The following is an 8,133-nucleotide window of genomic DNA, read 5'->3' as shown; positions in this document are numbered from 1 at the left end:
AGGTGCTTTACTCATGCTCAGCCTTTTGGAAGACCTATGGCCATTGTGTCTGCTGTATGGAGACTGGCTTACCCATGATGATTCAGGAATGATTCTTGCCCCAAACCACTAGTCTGCTGGGCTTGGGGAGCATTCATGCTTCCCAGCTGAAGGATTTTTGGCTTTTGAGGTTCTATTAGAAATAAACCCTGTGCTGATGGGTGGCACACACCATTGGTAAAGTTGTTCTGAACTTTGAAAAGAATTTTACAAAACCTGTACTTGGACAATATTGAGCTTCTGAGTTTGTAAGTATGAGGAGGACATCAATGTTCTCTCTAGCTGTTAGGTGGACAAAAATGGAACAGAGAGGCATTTTATTTTTTAAGGATATGCCCCACCCAGGAGTTCTCAAGAATTTCCCAAGAAAACTAGTACTGGTAGATCCAGTCTCTCGGCATTAAATATATATATATATTTATTTATTTGCTTTATTACATATACAAAACATGGGTTTGGGCAAGTGACTGGTGTTCACAGTGATGGCTTTGAAATAGGAGCAGAGTTCCTGGCTGTGGGTTCCTGGTTGGCTTGGGACTCTTCCTGCAACCCTCTTCCCCAACTCTGTGTTAGTCTTCTCAGACAGGATAGTTTAAACAACAGAAGTCACTTCTCACGGATCTGAAGCCAGCAGCCCCAGATCAAGGCCCAGCGGGGTTCCGTGTGGTGAGGATGATTTCCGTGGCTTGCAGAGGGCCAGCTTCTCACCGTGCCCTCACAACATGCAGAGGGAGAGACACCTTGTGTCCCCCTGTATAACAGCCAAGCTCTATCTGTTTAGGACCCACTCCTATGCCCTCCTTTAACCCTTACCACTTCATAGCCCTCATCCCCCAACACAGATAAGGGTTGGGACTCCAGGATTTCAGGGGGGACACAAACATTCAGTCTGTTCCTTCTGCTCTTGGCCCCCCCCAAACACATATCTTTCTTACATGCAAAATAGATAATTCCATCCCAATAGTCCCCAAGGTCTGAAGTCAGTCCAGCATCAACTCTAAAGTCCAGCTTCTCATGTAAATAGGACTTGAGTCAGATAGGGTGAATGTCAAGGTGAGATTCTCCTGAGTCAACCGGCTCTCTAGCTGTGAGCCCGTGAGAACAGTAAGTGCTTCCAGAACTCAGCAACATGACCTTCCCCAGAGGACACTTCTGGACTATGATAGAGACGTCAGAGGAGGGGCATGTGGGGCCCTCAGCAAGCCCCAGGACAGGCGAGACAGATCCCTTTAGGTCCCAAGACTCAAGAGTAACTCCCTGTGTCCTGTTCTCTGCTGTCCAGGCCTGGACCCCTGCTCCCAAAGTACCAGTTCCCAGGACTTGGAGCCCCCCGGTCACCTTTTCAGGTTTTTTTCCTGGACTCATTCTTTTCTCAGTGACCAAACCCTGATTTTTAATCCATTACCACTAAAGGCTAGTCTTCCTCCCTCCTCCCTATCTCAGGAGGCCAAGCCTTGGCCCAGGCACAGGCCCAAGCTCCACCAGCCTGGGAGAGGGAATTAGACCTGAGACACACAGAGAAGAACACCGTCAGGAAGAAGTAGAGAGATTGGGACCATTCCAGAAATTTCCTTCATCCCCAAAGCAAAGAGCCCCCCAGTCAGAAGCAGCAGAGGAGCAGGACACTTCTGCCCAGAGCAGAGGCGTGAGTGCTGTTGGCGTATTACAGTCCACACAACCGCGGCAGGTTGGTGGGGAGCTGTTATTTAATGGTGAGAACCAGTCATTTAGCCTGGTCTGGGGACAGAGCCAGCTGGGTTAAAGAAAGCCTCATGTCATCTCCCACGGATCTCTGGGCCAGAAAGCAGGCCTCACCCCTCCACCACTAGGCACTCCTAGCTTACTGTTGCATGTCACACTTCACATTTAAAAATTTCTCCAAATCCAAGAATCGTAATGAAAGTCATTAAAATAGTGCTAAAAATTTACAACAGTCTCAGAAATCTGAAATGTATTGACTTAAGCCAAATAATCAAAATAAATCACAAGGAAACTCCGTGGAAGTGTAAGGCCTTCAGCACAACTCCAACCCTAGGCAGGTGTCGGTATTCCAACCTGGGAATCCAGCTCCTCAGTCTAGACTGGAGCTGGCCACGCTGAACCATGCATATAGCTCCTCTGCTTTTGTTTGTGTTTATTTATTCTAGAACACAAAGTTTTCAAGCCAGCTAGTGAGCATAAGAGGGGAAAAGCGATTGAGAAGGTAGAATTTGGGCCACAGAGTTTACCAAGTAGACGCATAAAATGAGGCAAGTAGCTGGCTCCCAGCTCTGTGCCACAGGAGAGATAAGGGCATGGTTATAGGGGGTCCTGAGCTTGCAGGACCGGCACACTTTACATTTGCCTCCCGTGAAAGACGCAAATGCTGCAGCATAAGCGTACTACAGAGTCCTAGAAAAGATCTGTCGAAGTGCACCACGTCCCACACCAGGAAGAATTCACTCCTCACTAAGGGACCACAGCACAGAGGCTGCCGCGTTGAGGGAATGAGGTGGTGATCCTGAAGACTGTGGAGGACTAGCTGCCCAGGGCCAGTCTCCTGTGAAGAGGGCCTCTCCGAGCATCCTGTTTTTCAGCTCTCCACTGCCCTGAGGATTATGGAATGTCCACTGAGTGGCCGTGGAATGGCCTAACATGTGTCCTTGGGAATAATTCTTTCTCAAGTATATGCTGTGGGAAATCGATGGGGGTCAGAAATAGATTCTTAAAAGGAAGAGATTCAGCAAGCAGACCAATTATACACATCCCTGCTATGTAGTCTCACACTCCAAAGATTCTCAGCAACATTCTAAGAATGGTCATAGGAACTATTTAGGATTCATGGAGAACAGAATCTCCACAAAGATTTTCCACATTGAGGTCCAAGACAGGTAAGCAAAGAACCGCTTCCTCACCTGCCCACAGGTGCGTACCCACAGCAGCCATCTGAGGGGCCTCAGAGGTAACTTGTCCACGGTGCAGATGAAGGTGATCTTGATCCCTGCCCCCTGACCCTCCTGTAGTCACTAACCTCTGCCCACCATACACGTTTAGAACTAACAGCAGGTCCTAAGACGAGCACATGTGCCCCTGCCTGCCCTCCTGCCCTCCTTCCCTCTCCCACCCCCACTGGTGGCCTTCCTGTGTTCTCTGTGTTTGGATTCAAGTTGTGCCCTCATTTCCCCCAGCTACATAACATAACAAAAGAAAACAAAAGCCACGACTCGTGCGAGCGCTGAGTCCCACGTGTGCTAGGAATTGAAGTTGGATAGAACGACTGGCCCTTAGAGGGCATCTGGCTCTCCTGGGGGCTTCTCACCACACCCTCAGGACGGCATCTTCTCTGGGGTCTGGGAAGGCATGTGTGAGGCCGCCCACCCCCCTAGGTCCCCTTCTCTCAGGCTCCCTGGGACCCTTGGGTGCTCTTATTTCTCCAACCCCCACAGTGTTGATCCTGGGCTTGGTGGTCCCCCCCAGGATCCCGCTCCAGCCCAGGAGAGGTTCCAGCCCTGCCGGGCAGTAGGAGCTCTTTCTGCATCACACCTGGAGCCTTCCCTGTCGGGGCTTCCTCGGGATGCAGGATGAGGCCTCCACGCCGCGCCTTGTGATGTCGGAGGAGCTTTCAGAGTCCAACAACGCTTTGTCTCCACCAAGAACCTGGCTTTCACTTCTGGACACAGGGCTTTGTGTCTTCAGAGTATGGTTAGTCTTCTTTAAGTGTCAGCACTGAGTATGTTAAGTCCTAGGTCCCGGTTCATCACCCAGGCTGCCCAACTGACCATCTGGGCACCTTCAGTCCCAATGCCTGGACCCTTCCAGCCCCATAACTCAAAAGTCCTGCACCTGCCCACAGGTGCCAGCTATTCTCAGCGCGTGCTGTGCACCAATTCCGTCTTGATGAGTGGTTTCAGATGCCACCAGGGAACCCACGTGTATTGCAGGAATGTACCAATAGCAACTCACAGCCTTTGTCACCATAACTCTCCTCAGGGAAAGGATCCAAGGCTGGGGAGGCAGCTGCCAACCCCTGTCCTGACCTCTCCCTCCCTCCCTCCCTGTGCGTTGCTACGGGCTGTGCCCATTCTCCGCAGCACAGGGCGTCTACCACACTGACCAGCTGATGCTCAGCCCCCTGCCCATGCACCCAATTTTCTGCAGGGAGCACAAGCTCTCTGCTTCTTAATGGGTTGGGCTCTGTCCTTGTTGGGGACACCTGTGGTTCTAAGGTTCCAGTATAAGTTAAGGGTGTGTGTGTGTGTGTGTGTGTGTGTGTGTGTCCATGCATGTTCAAGTCAGGCTTTTGAGATAAGTGTGAATGAAGACTGCTTGTGGCTACTCAGGGCACCTATCCAGGCTTTGCTGATAATGAAACTCATGCTGAGTTGCTTGTCTGTCTGGTTCATTCCAGGCCTAGGCCTGGGAGGAAACGGAAATAGTAATGCATGCTCCTCCAGAACTTCAGCGTCCTGCACAGGGCCTGGCGGGCTCCTGGGCCACAGACGGAGACACCAGTGAGAACAGGAGTCATGGGAGAGAGGACTCCCGGCCTGTGCTGGCTTCACAGTGTGCTTTTGGCTCCTAGCCAGCCTGGGTCACAAGTAGCCACGGCAGGTAACCATACTGACCTCCCAGGCCAGACACAGCACCTGACCTTGGCCTGAATGAGGCTGGCACAGCGTCTACTGAAGCAGATGTTGGTTCAGAAATCACATTGTCAGTGAAAAATACTGGTGTCCCCGTAACAGTTCACTTGGACACAGGCAAGTTCTCAGTCCTCTCCAAGCTCTAAAGCCATTGGGGGACACTTTTTTTTTTTTTCGCCCAATCACGTATCCTAAAAGACGGGTAATGAAAAGAGTAGTGAATACATGTATGAAGACACAAATTGGTGTCAACATACTTATATACAACCAGAGATATGAAAAATCGTGCTGTATATGTATGCTAAGAATTGTAATGCATTCCACTGTCACTTATTTTTTTAATCAATAAAAAAAGAGTAGTGAACACATATTTAGCACTTACTTCTTTTAGATGTTGAGTCGCCGCCAAGATCCAAGACATCAGGCCCTAGTCCTGGTCATCTGCAAAGGTCACCTTCTGTGGAAAAGGGTCTTTGAAAGATGTGTGAAGCCAAAGGCTTCAAAGCCCAGAACTGTTGCTGGTCAGAGTCTCTTGAGTTGGGGAGATTGTCCTGGATTATCTGGGTGGGCCCTAGATGCAGTTGTGAGCACCCTTCAGAAGGGAGACTGAGCAAGGTGTGACTGCGAGGAGGAGCAGATCATCAAGCCATTCGAGCAGAGGGTGGGATGATGCTGTCCCAGGAGTACGGAGAGGTCAGAAGCAGATCTTACCCTAGAGCCTCTGTGAACACCTGCATCTCAGCCCCGTGATGTTGACCTTGGACTCCTGGCTTCCAGGACCGTTAGGGAACGACTGTGTGCCATTTGAAATCACCAAGTGTGGGGTCGTTTGTTGTAGCTGCCTGAGAGACAAATTCACTGCTCCGAGTGCTCAAGATGCAACTCATTCAGTCCTCCTCATCACCTCACAGGTGGGTGCTGTTATCACCCCACCAGCCTAGAGACAGGAAACTGAGCACAGAGACGGAGAGCCACTTGCTGGTACCCGAGAGGGGTCCCAGAGCTGAAACCTAGGCCCAGCCTGTCTGCTCCAGAGCCTCAGAACCCTGATGGCAGGGCAGGGCAGGCTGGCACCCCCATTCTGCTCCTTTCTGTGGGCTACAGGAGCGAGCTGTGCAGGAGCTAGCCTGGGGTGAGGCTGCTGCCCGTCCAGGCACACCCCTCGCTCTGCCCCACCTACCACGGCTCCCCCTGAGACCCTGGGTTTGCCTGTCTGCACAGCTGACTACTTGGTGAGTAGATGAATTACAGATTGTAGCTGTCCACTAAGGCTTCAGAGCCCCAGGAGGGGTGTGACTGGTCAGTGGCTCCACAGGAAGGGGGCCTTATTCAATGGCAGGGCCAGGGCTTTGGCCTGAGCAGCACAGCAGCCTCCTCATGCTCAGTGGGCGGGACCAATGCCCCCTGCAAGGAGATCAGCCTCGGGGAGGGGTCCCTTCCTGGTGGGCTTCTTTGGCTTTCCCCCAGCAGGGACTGTCCAGTGACGTTCTCTTCACATCTCTACGTGCTGCTATCAGAGGCTAGTCATTCCTTATATTAAATTTCCTCTGTTCAAATAACTGTGCGGTGTCTGACTCCTGACTGGACCTCCTGACAGATTCAAGGGAAAACGAATAAAGTACGCTGACTCCAAGCCAGAGCCCTCCTGGAGGCACCAGCCGCCCTGCCCAGTCTCAGAGAGTGTGAAGAGCAGCGGTGGGCGTGTGAGATGGCTTCCTGCAGCAGGCTTGGCATGTCCACCATCATCCCAGCACACCACACAGCTGCTGACACACCTGGTGTGACCTTCTGTGGGTCAGGAGAGGGTGAGATGCACGTTCCCACCTGCTTCTGACCGAATCCTCCTGTCTGTGGAGGAGATAAACTTCCGGCTTCTTCCCCAGAAGGGAATGTGGCTGAAACACACACCTCTCCACATCTGCCTCTTTCTGACCTGGGAAGCAGCTGGCTGATCTAAAGGAGTAGATTGGGGAAAAGAAATGGCAGGGCCTTCCCAAGGTTATCCTCCTTAGGACAGTATGCAGAGGTGTCCAGTACTGTCCTCACATGCCCCTCCTGCACCAGGAACCAGGAAGGACCCACTCAATGCTGCTGCTCAACCCATCTGATAAGCCTTCCCCAGCTTTTATACAATCGAGCGTCTACTGGGAACATGGGCAGAGAAAGGAGCTGGGGTGGGGGCATTGCCTTGGGAAGTCCAGGAGATGGAGCTGACCGCCACCTGAGGCAGGGACTCCAGCACTCCAGAGGACTTTGCTGGTCAACCTGGTCCAGCTGCTCCCATCTGTGCAAGCAGGTTAGAGTCTGACTCAGTGAGGGCCCAGGTCTGATTGTCACTCACTTATGACTTTCAAGACCAGTTCAGGAGACTCCACTAAAACCTAGCTGTCTGGGGGCTTTTCTGACCTTTCAATTCTGTGAAGCAAGTAAAACCGAACAGTGTGTTGAGATACACCTGTACATCCCATGAGAACCCTAGATGTCTTCCAAGCCAGACCGTGACTGGTCTACATCCTGATCTTGGTCCCCAGCAAAACTCTAGACCTCTGCCCCCCACCCTGCAAACCTGCTCCCAGGATATTGCAGAGGTGCCACCCAGGCTGGGGCAGTGCTGATGGGGCTGGATCTGAGTGGAGGTGGAGCCTGGGGCCGTGCATGGGCTCCTGACAGGGGGGCAGTGCGCCCTGTAGGTCTTCCAGTCCTCCAGCAGTGCTCCAGAGGGTGACCAGGACTCAGGCTGTGCTTGTCCCAAGCAAGAAGTCAGATACCAGCCTGAGGGAGGGGCCCCACAGAGTGTAGCTACTGTGGAAGGGGACACTGTCTTGGTCTTGGGTGACGGTCTGAGACGTGCTGCTGCAGGTGTGCTGGTCAGGCGGCAGAGCCCTGTGCATGCACGACAGTGCTCTAGCCTGGTGTGGGGACACACAGCTAGCAGCAGACTCACTCCTGAGCACTCACAGCTCAAGTTTGTAAAACACACAGTCGTCGTTGGGAGGCTGCAGGGGAGCTGACAGCCATAGCCCCATCACAGAACCATGGTCACTGTCAACCCATGAAGCATCTCTGGTGGAGAAGGGTGTAAAGCCCTTGGGTGGGCTGATACCACCCTAGTCCTCCCCAGAGTAATTGTCTGCACTGTGTCCCTTCCACATCCTTCAGTGACAAGTTCTTGGCCACCACAAAGTAGCTCAGCCTGCGGGTGTGTCCCTAGGAAAGGACACTCTCCAGCCACAGTCCCTGAGACACACATTTCTCTCGTGTGAAAGCCCAGGGTGTGCAGAGGAGCAAGCCCACCCTCTTCCTCTCGGGGACCCAACTGGCTGGGGAAGTGCAGTGGTCAGCCTGCAGCCCCCGACCCACCAGGGTGCTCTCGGGAAGGGACGAGGCAGGGATGGCCGTGTGTTCTTCATAAGGTGCCACCACGGGGGGTGTGTGTGAGTATGTGCCATGGTGGGGTGAGACTGGGATGAGC

At 52.6% G+C, this 8,133-nt stretch overlaps 1 long non-coding RNA gene across 1 annotated transcript; it reads left to right on the top strand.

Moving 5' to 3' along the window:
* The first annotated feature begins 498 nt into the window (after positions 1-498).
* Positions 499-5,027, top strand: LOC144365793 (uncharacterized). The gene is made up of 2 exons (XR_013424554.1): positions 499-3,720; positions 4,427-5,027. It is a non-coding gene; the product is annotated as an uncharacterized LOC144365793 (long non-coding RNA).
* Positions 5,028-8,133: the final 3,106 nt, after the last annotated feature.

Source organism: Ictidomys tridecemlineatus, chromosome 1, assembly GCF_052094955.1.
Source record: "Ictidomys tridecemlineatus isolate mIctTri1 chromosome 1, mIctTri1.hap1, whole genome shotgun sequence".
Classification (NCBI taxonomy): domain Eukaryota; kingdom Metazoa; phylum Chordata; class Mammalia; order Rodentia; family Sciuridae; genus Ictidomys; species Ictidomys tridecemlineatus.
This window is presented reverse-complemented; position numbering and strand designations above follow the sequence as displayed.